The following is a 14,670-nucleotide window of genomic DNA, read 5'->3' on the forward strand; positions in this document are numbered from 1 at the left end:
GTAAGTAAATAACAATATGCAAAGATATTTTACTGTAAGAAAAAAAATAAACATTATTTTGCTGATATTTATTCTACTATTCCATTGGCTAATGTAACAATATTAGTAATGATACTTTATAAAATGTGTTACAGGTATAATGTACCATCATTTCTAAATTTGTTGTATTTGTGGACTTCTAATCACAAACTAAATCATTAGTGATAACCATTCTAACAAGTCATAGAAAATAGTCTAACTAATATAATGCATATGCTTTATAGAACTTGAAAATGAATACTAACATCATCACAATCTAACTAATGTAACCCACAAACACAAAACAAATACTTTTCAGATGTTGAGAAACCCTGAAGATGGCAGCCATGCTATGAATAAAACAGGGTGAAGTAGGAGGCAAAACCTCTAGATACAGGTTTTCTTTGTTTGAATTACACTATAGTCTTTCTGTGTTGGTTCTTTAACCATGAAATCCTTTCTTCCAGTAATATGCAATACCAGACACAGTCAGAATTATTTAATTGAAACTCTAGCTGACATCCTGCCTACTTTCTTTTTTTTACTGAGATAGTTTCTGAAATTAGCATGGGCTCCTTCAAGCAGGATAAAAACACTTTTTAAGTGGGCATTCTCATTCTATGTTTAATATTTGGAATATAAAAAGTGCTGAGATTGACATTATAATTTTATTTTAACTATTTCATTTCTTATGTGGGCTTTAAACAAATTTAAAAAAACATAAACATACGAAATCTCTGTTGAGCATACAAAGACTGAGAACTCTCAATAAGATTTATTAATTTATTGTGAGATATTACATGAATATTGTTTTAATGTTACAAGTAAATTAATAGTAGCATCTCAATTGCTCAGGAAAAAAAACCATGTCTGTAAATTGAGTGGTTTTCCTGGTGTTACACTACTAGTTTGTTGTACATTCCAATTTCAAAGTAGCACACACTCCACTGTTTCTCCCCTGGGTTCTATTGAAATAGTCATACTACTTCCATTTAAATTTTCAAAACATTTGAATAAATAAGAATGAAAAATAAAAAGCCCATGTGCATAGCAGTATCAAGTGAAGGTTTTAGACATTTTGACTTTTAAGTTTTCCTGGAAGTCACCACCTGTGAAACTAAAAGTTGGTAACATGATGGGAATGTGACAGAGATCTGTCAGTGTGAAGGGTTACACAAGAAACAAAGTGGAAAGGAATACAGAAACAGCAGCAGAAAAGGGCAAGAGAAACTCTTTTCCTGGACAGTAGAAAAGATAACTGATCACATATTCTATTTCTGGACCATTTACTTTGCTCTTACGTTATTTTCCTTAATAATTAATTGTACATTTGTGCCATGTTTCTAGCTTACATTTTAGGATAATCATATATGATTATATGATGGTCATTTCCTAAACTGTATTCTCCAAGCTGTAAAACTGAAATGAGTAATGAGATTTATCAGTCCATATATTTTAGGAAAGTACTTAAGTAACCAAACTATCTAATATTTAGATATTATCAAAACTATTGTATATATTGAGACTTTATGTATATTTATACACTCTCACATACACAATATATATATATGATATATATAAGATAGAAGATATATATATAATATATATAAGATAGAAGATATATATATATATATATATCTTTTAAAAGTTTTATTGGGCTAAGTCCCTTATTAGCTATTTAATATTCACTTCTGGATGCTTCTTCTTTTCCTAGATTCATGAACTTTTCCTCCTTACAGAATGGACAACTACTCAATCACATTATAGTTTCAAAATTACAGAAAAGAATAATAAATTTTAGCAAACTGATACCACTGCATCATAAATAAAGAAGTTCTCTGCATGTAGCCCTAATTCAGTGAGGCAAAAGACTAAACACATCACCAATTCAGAATATTTTGGAGGAGAAAAGATTAATCAAGGCACATTTTTAGTTGGAGAATACGCCTTTAGCCATGCTAAAAATAGAGTTTAAATTTTAGTACCAGATTTTTTTCTTGTAAAGTGTGTGAGAAAAATACTTGCTGATTTTTATATTCTGCCACTATTAAATTTTTTATAATGTTAAGCATATCAACAACACTATAATATTCTTCTGGTTATTTCTTAATAATAAAGCAAAAGGCAGTGTGTAATGAACATATTTAACCCTAATGCATGTTCATCTCTTGCCTTGGTAACCAATATTATCATTTCTTTCATATTAACTTAATGCTATATGATAAATAATAGAAAATGTAGACTAGTCTGTCCTAGTTAAAACTGTTTCTTTTCCACCCATTTTTTCATTGTTCATTACTTCAAATCACAAATTATTTTAAACAATTTTTGAGCCAGTATCTAAAAGGCATGAAATTTTACATACGAATCTACATTTTTCTCCTGTCTTGAAAAACAGAAACATATCCACACTGGTCTTGATTTCCAAGCAATCTGCCATTATCACACTACCACTCCTATCCTCCTGTCTTGAGGCAATACATGTATATCCACTGGTGTCCTAGTTACTTTATTCATTTGCATCATCTGCCTCATCCTTGTAGACAATCACAAAGGTAATAACTGTCATATAGCAATGAGAAGTATTTGTGTTAAATTTTTTGCATCACTTTAATCAGTGTTTTTGATAAGAAAATTCAGTCAAAACAATCATCTTTCTTGTATGTGATGTGTTTTTTTTCTGTATGCTTTGAAATTTTTCATTTGATCTTGGGTGCTTAGCACCTTGACTCTCACATGTCAATGTATAATTTTACTTATAATTATCTTTTCATATTTCTATACTTCCTGAGATATTTGAGTTTTCAGATGTTTATTTTGCATAAATTAAATATTTTAATCTATTTTTGGTGTAATATTTTTATGTGCAAATCCCTGACTTTTCTCTTCTTGTTCCCTCTAAGACTCCAAATACAGGATGTTAGGCATTTTGATGTTGTTCCACAGGCTCCAGTGGCTCTGTTAAATTATTCTATTAAATAGTTTTATCTTTTTATACAAACTGGATAGTGTATATTATTCTATTTCAAGGTCACAGCCTCCATTGTCATCTCCATTCTGTTAAACCTATTCAATAGTCTTTCTTTTTCAATTTCAGATATTGCATTCTTTGATTCTAAATTATCCATATTTTTATAGTTTGTGTTTCTACAAACCATAACAGACTTTTTTAGATTTTCATTTATACAATATTTTGACATCTTTAGCACAAGATACTTTTAATAGCTTCTTGAATATCCTTGTCTGATTGTTGTATCATTTTCTTCTTTGTATTTCCTTTTGAAGTGGAATGACATTTTCTTGTTCATCATATGAAGTTGTTTTGAACTTTATCCTGGATATTGTAAATGTTATGCTGTAGAGATTTTTGTTTCTATTTTATTCCTCTGAGAAGTGTTATTTTTTGTTATTATTTGCTTTTCTTTTGAGTAGACAAGTTGGTTGAACTCAAACTGAAAACTCTCTTGAGTGCAGCTCAAATCTCCATTCAGTATGTATGTTTTCTTTGTTGATCTGCTTATAATTTTCCCTATAAAAGTATAGGTTAGAGAACAGCTAGAGATTTGACATACTATATTAGGGAAATTTTTTCCTTTATGACTTTCTCCTTTCCATTATCTATCCTCTCATGTTCCATCAGCTTTGATTTTCCAAAATCTATTTGCTGATTGTTTAGTCCCTAAAGACTTCACACTTTTTAATAAAACTTTAGTGTTTCAAGGTGATTCCGAATTCAGCATTCCCTCTGGCTAATTGCCATAAAACAGCAAATTCACTTATATCCTCTCCTTTGCCAAGTGTCCCCTTTCCTTCAAAAAATACCAATTTTACTTCTCTCTCCAAGAATATCAGATATTTGTGTGGACTTTTGTTTTTGATGATTTTTATATTTTGTTTTGAGCTTATGGGTACTATTTGTGGAATGATTGGGTCAAGTAGGGGTTATTCAGATAGAAGCAAAACAATTAGTTCCCAGTTTCTTCAACATATCTTTAGAAGACCTGTAATTTTTAAATGTATTTTACTTTATAATTTCCTGGATTTCTTAAATATTGGAATAGCAACAGTAATAACAACATTTTACATCTTAACAACAAAAAGGAACACATATTCATTCCAACTATGCCTGTGTTCTGTGATAATACTCTGTCTGCTAGTTTGACACATCTTCTGTTTGTTACTAGAAACACTGAAATTACAACTATATCTCAGGGTATTTTCTCTATAAGAAAGGCAGAATTATAAAGAGTTGGACTCTGAGAAATGTCATAATATCACTCTTTAAAAAGTGATGATGCTTTCCAATATAAGATCATATGTGAGAGTACCTTCATGTCAATGTGTTTCTAAATGTGAGAGAAGAAAAAATAGTTATCACTGTAAAATTGTTAAGTTGAAGAGTCAGCAAATATAATTGTCAGTAACCAGTGCTGTCTGTCACCACCAATACTTCACACAAGTTTTAGGGAATAGCATAGTGTATTATTCATTACTATATAAAACATAGTATCCCAAACATGGTATCTTAAAACAACACATACTTACTTTCTTGTTGTTTCTGTAGTCTAATAGCATCAGCCCAATTTAACTGGCCCTTCTGCTTTGGCTCTCATATGGCTGCTGAGATAAAGTTTCATACCGATGCTTAGCTAGAAGATAATCTATTTCCAAGAAAATTCAGATTATGGTCAAGATTTATTCATGGCTTGTAGATCTCAAAGCCTGAGCTCCCTGCTATCTATGGACTGGAGGGTACTCTCAATTCCTGGAGTTCCTCAGTTACTTGCCACCTGAGACTTGTCTTCATGGCTGTTCAGTTCATCAAGCATGCAAGGAGGGTATCCTGATCTAGCCTGGTTACATCACAGAACCTTATTTAACATAATGAAATCATGAGAATGACAGCCTATCCCCCCTAGGCAGTATGTTTTCAAGGGGGTCAGTTTCTGCCTACACTCAAGAAGAAGGAAGTACACAAAAATATACTAATTAGGAGACAGGAATCATGAATTTGTCATACCTACTCCAATACTCAATCTTATTGTCATTTTGAATATAATTTAAATAGACTTAGTTTGAAGAAAACATTTTTTAAATTAATTTTATTGGTACACTTTAGGTATACAATTTGTTTACATTTATCATTGGGTGTTTGTACCTATACATAATATATCTTGGTTCTTATATTTTTCCCCATTACCTGTGCACCCTTCACCCACTCCACCCTTCCCTATTTACATAGATTTCATTTCCATTTTTTTTTTCTTTTCTCATAGTTTTTTCTTTCCCTCTTTTCCTTTTCCCTTCGCCTCCCTTCACTCCTTCGTCTTTGGACCTTTTTTCCTATTTCAAATTATCAATTATTCATTTTAATCATTTTAACTCTTGTTCACACTATCAGTTTCTCACACTAGTGAAACTATTCGGTATTTACACATGTGTGTCCTATTTATTTCACTTAAGAGTATGGCCTCGATATGCATCCATTTCGCTATAAATGACTCTAGTTTTTTATTCTTTATGGCTGAGTAGTACTCCATTTTATACTAAAAAAACCACATTTTCTTTATCCAGATTCCAGTTGATGGGCACTTGGGCTGCTTCCAAGCTTTAGCTATTACAAACTGTGCTGCTATGAACATGGGTGCAAATATATCACTGTGGTATGATTCTTATAATTCTTTTGGGAAGATACCCAGCAGGGGAATAGCTGGGTCAAATGAGATCTCTAGTCCTAGTTCTTTGAGGTATCTCCATACTGACTTTCACAGTGTTTGCCCCAGTCTGCAGTCCCACAGCAATGGAGAAGGGTTCCATTCTCCCCACAACCCCGCAAGCATTTGTTATTTGTTGATTTCTTGATGGCAGTCATTCTTTCTGGGATGAGGTGGAATCTCAGGTTTGTTTTCATCTGCAACTCTTGAATGACGAGTGATGTTGAACGTTTTTTGATATATTTGTTTGGTGCTTTTAATTCCTTGTCTGAGAAATGTCTGTTCATTTCAGATGCTCATTTTTGAATTGCATCTTTGAATTTGGGGGTTCTGATTTTTTTCAATTCTTCATATAGTCTAGATAATAGACCTTTGTTTGAGGTACAGCTACTAAAAACTTTTTCCCATATTGTAGGTTGTCTGTTAGCTCTGTTGGTGGTTTCTTTTGCAGTGCAGAAGCTTTTTAATAAGATGAGATCCCAGTTGTTGATTCTTTCTGCTTTTTCCCCTGATGCTGAGGTTTTGTTCATGAAGTCTTTTCCTATGCCAGTGTCTTCAATAGTTCTACCTAAATCTTCCACAATATTTAATGTTTCTGTCTTAATATTTAGATCTGTAATCCACTTCGATCTTAGTTTAGTGCATGGAGATGGGTATGGGTCTAGTTTCAATCTTTGGCAGGTTGAAATCCAGTTTTTCCAACACCATTTATTAAATAGGCTATCTTTCCTCCAATAATGGTAGTTGGCTCCTTTGTCAAAGATGAGGTGACTGAGCATGTCTGGAGTTGTTTCTGCATCCTCCAACCTATTCCACTAATCCTCAGGTCTCTTCCTTTGCCAGTACCATGCTGATTTTATCACAGTAGCTTTGTAGTATATTTTCAAGTTGGGGATTGTGATATGCCCAGCCATGTCTCTGTTGCTTAGAATTGCTTTAGCTATTCTCGGTCTCTTATGGTTCCAAATGCATTTTTGGATTGTTTTCTCTAGTTCCATGAAGTATATTGCTGGAATTTCAATTGGCATTGCATTGAATCTATATAGTAGTTTTGGAAGTATGGCCATTTTCACTATATTGGTTCTTCCCATCCAGGAGCAAGGGATGTCTTTTCATTTTCTTGTATCCAATTTGATCTCTTTTTTCAGAGTGCTGTAGTTTTCAGTGTAGAGGTCTTTTGCTGCCTTTGAAAAAATGAAAAAATATTTCATTTTTTTGGATGCTATTGTAAAAGGAATTGTTTCCCTAATTTCTCTCTCAGTGAGTCTGTTATTTGTGCATAAGAAGGCTATGTTTTTTTAGTGTGACCTTGTATCCAGCTACTCTACTGAATCTGTCAATTAAGTCTAGAAGTCTTTTGATGGAGTTTTTTGGGTCTTCTATGTAAAGTATTATATCATCAGAAAATAATGATAGTTTATCTTCTTCTTTTCCTATCTTTATTCCTTTTATTTCTTTCTCTTATCTAATTACCGTGGCTAATGTTTCCAAAACTCAATTGAACAGGAATGGTGATAGTGGGCATCCTTGTCTTGTTCCTGATATTAGTGTGAAAGTTTTCAGTTTTTGACCATTTAATATGATGTTGGCTGTTGGTTTTTCACAGAGCCTTAATCAGGTTAAGATAAGGACCTTCTATTCCAATTTTCTGTAGGGTTTTTAAAATAAATGGTGCTGGATTTTGTCAAATTCTTTTTCTGCATCTATTGAGATGATCATATGGTTTTTGTCCTTGACTCTGTTAATATGGTGTATTGCATTTATTGATTTATGAATGTACCATCCTTGAATCCCTGGGATAAATCTGACTTGGTCAGGGTGTATGATCTTCTTGATGACCCTCTATATTCTGTTCATCAGTATCTTGTTGAGGATTTTTGCATCTATGTTCATTAGGGAGATTGCCCTGTAGTTCTCTTTTTGGGTTGGATCTTTCCCTGGTTTTGGAATCAAAGTAACACTTGCTTCCAGGAATGAATTTGGAAGTATTGCTTCCCTTTCAATTTCCTTGATGAGTTTAAAGAGTAATGGTGTTAGTTCTTCTTTAAATGTCTTGTAAAATTCAACAGCGAAGCCATCCGGACCTGGGCTTTTCTTTGTTGGTAAATGTTTTACTACATTTTCAACTTCATTCATTATAATTGGTGTGTTTAGAATTTCTATATCTTCTTCATTTAACTTTGGCAATTTATATGTATCTAGGAATCTGCCCATTTCTTCTGTGTTTTCCATTTTTTTTGGAGTAGAGGTTCTTGAAGTAGGTATTGATGATCCTCTGGATTTCTGTTGGATCTGTTGTGACTTCACCTTTTTCATTCTTAAGTGCATGTATTTGTGCCTTTTCTTTCCTTTTTTTCACAAGGTTGGCTAAAGGTTTATCAATTTTGTTTATTCTTTCAAAAAACCAACTCTTTGATTCATTGATTTTTTTGTATTGTTCTCTTAGTCTCCATCGCATTGATTTCTGCCCCTATCTTTATAATTTCCTCTCTTGTATGAGCTTTGGATTCATTATACTCTTCTTTTTCTAAGAGCTTGAGGTTCTGCATTAGGTTATTTATCTGAGTTTTCTCTGTTTTCCTAATATGGGCATTCACTGCTATGAATTTCCAGCATAGAACTGCTTTCTTTGTTTGTGTCCCATAGATTCCTGTATGTTGTACTGGCATTTTCATTTACTTGTAGAAACTGTTTAATTTCTTCTTTAATTAGTTCTGTGACCCATTGGTTGTTCAAGAGGGTGTTATTCAGTTTCCATGTGTTTGTTGGGGTTTTGCTGTTTCTTATGCTATTGATCTCCAATTTTATTGCATTATGGTCTGATCATATACAGGGGGTAACTTCAGTTCCTTTACATTTACTTAGATATGTCCTATGCGGTAGCATGTGGTCTATTCTGGAGAATTACCCATGTGCAGCCGAGAAGAATGGCTATTCCAATTTTGTGGGCTGGAACACTCTGTAAACAGCTATTAAGTCCATTTTTTCAATAGCTTGGTTCTGTTCTAGAATTTCCTTGTTAACTTTTTGTCTAGATGATCTGTCTATTTGTGATAGTGGGGTATTGAGGTCCCCCACTACAATTGTGTTAGTGTTTATTTGGCTTTTCATGTCTATTAATATTTGTTTTGTATAGTTGGGGGCATTTGTATTTGGTGCATATATATTTAGGATTGTCATCTCTTCCTCTTGGATTGTTCCCTTCACAAGGATATAGTGACCATCTTTGTTTCTCTTAATTAGTTTTGGTTTGAAATCTACTTTGTCTATAAATAAGATTGCTACCCCTGCTTTCTTCTGGGTTCCTGTGGCATGGAGAACTGTTTTCCATCCTTTTACTTTCAGTCTGAGTTTCTTTTTGAGTTAGGTGTGTTTCTTGTATACAGCATATTGTTGCATTTTCCTTTTTAATCCATTCTCCCAGTCTATTTCTTTTGATTGGTGAATTGAGGTCATTAACATTGATGGTTATAATTGATAGATATTGATTTATCCTTGTCATGATGTTTTACTTTTGTTGGCTCTTTGATGTCTTATTTTCCCCCCTTTCCCTTTAGTGTCTTACCTTGCCTAGTGGCTTCCCTCTGTTGGGCCTCATGGAGTTGTGACCGTCATTGCTTTTTTCGAGGATATTGTTTAGAATTGCTTGTAGTGCTGGTTTGGTGTTCATGAAATTTCTCAGGTGTTCTTTGTTGTGGAAGTATTTAATTTCCCCATAGATTTTGAAAGATAATTTTGCAGGATACAGCAGTCTAGGTTGGAAGTTATTTTCTTTTAGGGCTTGAAATACTTCACTCCAGGCTGTCCTTGATTTGAGGGTTTGTGTTGAGAAGTCTGCTGTGATTCTGATGGGCTTTCCTTTGTAGGTGATTTGTTTCTTTTCTCTAACTGCTTGTAGGATTTTGTTTTTCTGTTGGGTTTCTTGGATCTTGACTATTATATGTCTAGATGTAGATTTTTTTGATCATGGCTAATTGGAGTTCTATATACCTCACTTATCCATACTTCCAAGTCTCTACTTCTGGCTGGGAAATTTTCCACTATTACTTCTGTGAACAGGTTTTTTTTATGTCAATTGTGCTTTCTACTGTTTTTTCATGGACTCCTATCAGTCTTATGTTATTCTTCTTTGCATTTTCTAGCAGTTGTTGGATTGATTTCTCGTGATCCCTTACTATTTTTAAGAAATCTCTATTTTCATGGTCTCTAACCGCCATCCTGTCTTCTATATCTGATATTCTATCTTCAGATTCCCTTAATCTGCTGTGGATACTTTCAATGGAGTTTTTGATCTCCTGAATATGTGTTTGACTCTGTTTCATGGATTCCATTTCTTTCTTATGTTGGGCGATCATAGTTTCCATTTCTTTCTTATGCTGGGTATTCATGGCTTCCAGCAGGTTTCTGAGCTCATCTATTTTTTTTTTAATCTGTTTCTGTTCTAGATCCTCTAGTCATGTCTTTCACTCTGCTCTCCATCTCTGTGGATATCTGGGAGATTATTTCTGCTTTGAATTTTTCTAGACCCTCATTCATCTGTTTTGTTACTTCCTGTGCTATCAGTTCAGGCTGTCCATGTGGTTGATTATCAGACTTTTGCACCTCATTTCCCCCAGAAATTGCCTTTTGTGAGGTGGAAGTCTGGGTTTGTGACTTAAATGCCTTCTCACTTTTGTTTTGGTACTGTCCCTGGCTTAGTTCCTGGGTTGATATTATGAAGTTGTTTATTGTAAGTATCTTTGTTGATCTATTTAAAACCCTTATGGAATGATTGCTTCTCAGAGGTGTCTACTAGATATAGCTGGTCTTTAGGTTTTGAGTCTATAATGACTCTGAGCCTATCTCATTTTCATTATACCAGGAAGGAAAACTGTTTAGATAAATCATGACACCTTAGCCCAAGTCATACAATCAGCAAACCCATAGCATCAATTATCTCTTAAAGAATGACAGTTTGTAGTAGTTATTAACCTATCACCTTTAGCTGTGTGACTTAAATCAAGATCGAGGACCAACCCAACATATAGTAAACAAACTCTTCAATATAACAGCTTTACTCTTTGAGATGGGGAGTTAGAAGGGGTTGGGGAGGGAGGGATAGATGGGAAGAAGGATAGGGGAAGGTTAGCAGTGTGGTCAGAAGACACAGGTGAGAAGGAAAAGGAGAATAATGGGAAAATAAAGAAGAACTCCAACTGAGGACCAAAACAAGGACAAAAAGGGAAGATGAGCAATGTGAGAGAGCAAGAGAGTGAGTGTGAGAGAGAAAGGAAAGAGAAAAGGAAGAAGAAAAGAAAAAGAATAAAAGGAGAGAAAAACAAATATTTGCACAGAGTAAGGAAAAAAATTAAAGATAAGAGGAGCAAAAGAAAAGAAAAGAAAAGAAAAGAAAAACAAAATAATAAAACTAATTTTGGGAATAAAAAATAACCATGAAGACGAAGGACCTCTTTCAGGTTATGTCTCTGCTGTCACAGTAGACAATGTGGGTTGCCGTGTGCAGATATAAGTCAATGAGTCTCAGCAAGCTAGTTGCGGACCCATGAGATTCAGGCAGATTTCTGGCTGCAAGTCCCAAGATGAGCTCCCTGTCCTCCTGTAGGGTTGAACTCTGCAGAGTTGTATTGCAGGTTCCAGCTGCCCTTCCCTTGAAGATAGTCCTGGTCCTGATGGGAGGTTAAGATGACTCCAACTTACCCAGTACAGTGGTCTAGTGGTCCGTTGTCCTCTGTGTCTTTGTAGTGTGGAACCAGGTGGCTGTACAGAGGAGCGGGGTGGGGGGGCTGTCCAGGTGCTATGGTGTCTGCAGACCTCCCTGTCTGCAGTGGGCTGATTCAGCACATTCTGCATGACTCGCGGTATTCAAGCAAACATTTTTTACTCCTTTTCTGAACAAACCATACAAAAGAAAGAAGGGTAAGGATTCTGTCCTTTAAATAACATGTGAATTGAAATGGTCATTTGCTTCATTAAGGTCTTTCTTACCCTGTTTTCTTAATGACACAGAAAAATTACTAAAAAATGAGAAGTGAGGAAACAGACCATTTTTATTACTCCAAATCATAAACTTTGAAGAATAGCCAAAGATTACAAACTCTCCATCATAACAAAGGTCTTTAATTTCTGAACAATGTCAGAATTGTTAAAATTGAAGTTTACTTTTACCATTCTTTTATCATTCTTTTCAGTGCAATTGAAATGATTTTCTAAAATAAAAAAGGTGCAAGTTTGGGGATAAAGTGTTGCCAAACTGATTGACCTAATTTAAAGTAAAAGCATTTGTGCTATCTCTTAGAAATTTCTGATTCTTTCTCCCTTTGGAAATATGTCAAGATTGTACTTTTCATGCTTGGAGGAAATTACTTTCTTTGACTAATAAAATGTGAGCTCCAGGACCAAAGTACAACTCATTGTATCTCCTTGCACTGCTGTGAGAATTGGAGAAAAACATATTCAGATGAAACATCCATTAGCCTGAATGCCTGAATGGCAACTATAAACAGAGTCCACTTGCTGATTTGGTACATGTGCAGATATGCATAGTAAGTAAAAAACGAATTGTGGAGCTTTGTTCATGCAGCATATCCTATGTAAGTTCTTTTTTTTTATTCAAGAGAAAAAGCATTCTATTTATAACTTTAAAACTGAATTTTATTATTTCACCTCTTGTTCATTAAGGGATATTTTAATTACCTGCTAGGAATTAGTAGTAGAGACCATCTGCTCTATGGTATGAACCACCAGAACTTTAATCAGGAGAGTTTAATATCGATGAAATGTGTACTATGCTCATATCAGTTATTACCAAATATTATACTTTTATGCCTTTTTGGTAATGTCATTGGACAGGATCCAAGGAAGTCCCTTAAGCAGAAGGAGAAGGAGAAAGAGAACCTTCATCCAGTTACTCTTGGGACCAGATGCAAGTTCACTGACTTTCATCAGGGAAAAACAATTATTAGGATTCATCAGAAAGAAGCATAAAGAAATTTATGCTATGTTATAGTGAGTAAGTCCTGCAAGCAGTGGGGTGACTTTACTGTCATTGATTGACTAAAAGTTAATTTAGAGCTCTCTTTGGCTGGGAGAGAGGTGGCTGCCAGGGAGTGTAAACATGTGGGCCAGCCCTGGACAGTGTGGTTGAGTTGTTTTGATAGGTAAGCAACTGGGATGAAACATGACCCAATGTTTTGTCCCAGCACCCCCAATGACAGTTCTGATCTTTCAATGACATAGAGAGTGAATGGTTTTTGGAGATCTGGAAGAGCTAGTGCCAGGGTAGGGAGAATACCAGCCTGAAATTTGAGAAATGGTCCCTTGATGGATATGCCATCTATAGGTTCATTTGCATCTCCCTTGGAAGCCTCATACAGAAGTTTAGCAAGTAGACTGAAATTGGCTCTCCATAATTGAAGAAAGCCCACAAGCCCCAGGAAAGACAGGACCTCAGCTTTGGAGAAAGGGACCAGAAGGTCCCAAATAAGCTGCTTAAGGTGATCTCTCATTGTTGATATGAGATCTTAACCCCAAGATATTTTACTGTGGGTTGGGAGAGTTGGGCCTTGTCTCTCAAGATCCGGTACTCATTTTTACACAAGAAGTTGAGCAGTGAGGCTGTGTTTTGTTGGGAGAGTTTAAGAGTGGGACTGCATAAGAGCAAGTCATCTACATATTGAAGTAGTTTAGAGGGAGACAGGTTTAATTTTAAGAGGTCAGCAGCCCAGGCTGGTCCAAAGAGGTGTAGACTATCCCAAAAACCCTGTGGAAGAACTGTCTAAGTAAGTTGTTGAGAGTGTCCCATATCAGGGTCAGTCCATGTAAATGCAAAGAGTTCTTGTAAGTTGGAGTGTAAGGGGATGGTGAAAAAGGCATCATTAAGATCTAGAACAGTGAAATGGCACAAGGATGTGGGACAGCAGAGTGTGGGGGTTGGGAAAACAGGGTGTATAGGAAGTACAGTGGATTTGATGGCCCCCAGATCCTGTACCAATCAGCAGGAGCCATTCATTTTTAGGACTGGAAGGACAGGGGTGATGTAGGGGGAGTGAGCTGGTCTGAGAAGTCCTTTATCGATTAGAGCAGTGATTATATACTTTAATCCTTGTAGGTGTCTTAAGGCTATAGGGTATTGTGGGACATTTGGGAATTGAGTGACATCCTTTAGAGAGATTTGAATGGGAGGGTGATGTTTAGCAACAGAAGGGGTGGAGCTGTCCCAGACTGAGGGGTCAATATAAGATGCCTTGAAAGAAGGTGAGGTTGGCTTGGGGACTGAGTCATGAGGGCAGCCAGGAGCAGCAGGATACCGGTACAGTCTGAATTGGTTGGGTGGAGAATGAGGTAGGCCCTGAATTTGGTTAGAATGTCTCTTCCTAAAATGGGGGTAGGACAGCTAGGAATAACCAAGAAGCTATGTGAAAATGTGCTGCCTAATAAGGAACATGCTATGGGTAGGGTGATTAGTGGGTTTGAAGGTATCCCCTGAACCCCCATGATGGTTACTGTGGAGGGATGAGTGGGGCCTGAGCATTGTGGTAAGGCCAAGTATGTAGCCCCCATATCAAGCAAGAACAAGATAGGCTTACCTGAGATGCTGACATTTACCCTGGGCTCCTTGGATGTGATGGCCTTGGGGGCTGCAGATGACCCTGGGCACCGTCAATCCTCTGTCACCAGGCTGAGGAGCTCTGACAGAGACATCTCTGTACTTGCTGCCAGGGCTTGAGGAGGGGATGGCCTCTTACCTTTTCAGTGAATGGGACAGTCAACACTCCAGTGACCCTTCTGGTTGCAATCAGGACAAGGGCTAGGCAGTGGCTTGGGATTGGGGCATTCTTTAGCCCAGTTTGATCACATTCCAAGCAGGCCCCAGGAGGCCCATCATGAGTGAATGTCTTCTTGTAGGAGGGTGGTTTACCCTGTAGGGCTGCAGCCAGCA

At 35.9% G+C, this 14,670-nt stretch overlaps 1 protein-coding gene across 21 annotated transcripts in view; it reads left to right on the plus strand.

Annotated features, from left to right (window-relative positions):
• The window catches only part of Pcdh15 (protocadherin related 15), a 1,622,160-nt gene that overhangs the window by 1,139,355 nt on the left and 468,135 nt on the right, over positions 1-14,670 (plus strand). Inside the window, exon 1 of one of the 21 annotated variants that reach the window (XM_087184851.1) lies at positions 12,581-12,741. The exons of the other annotated variants lie outside the window; for them this stretch is intronic. The gene's annotated coding sequence lies outside the window, so the exon portion shown is untranslated. Of the gene's footprint in view, positions 1-12,580; positions 12,742-14,670 lie in introns of those variants that run through there. 21 annotated transcript variants of the gene reach the window in all.

This window comes from Heterocephalus glaber, unplaced genomic scaffold, assembly GCF_053883595.1.
Source record: "Heterocephalus glaber isolate CG9 unplaced genomic scaffold, H.glaber_assembly_v1.0 deba00001497, whole genome shotgun sequence".
NCBI lineage: Eukaryota > Metazoa > Chordata > Mammalia > Rodentia > Bathyergidae > Heterocephalus > Heterocephalus glaber.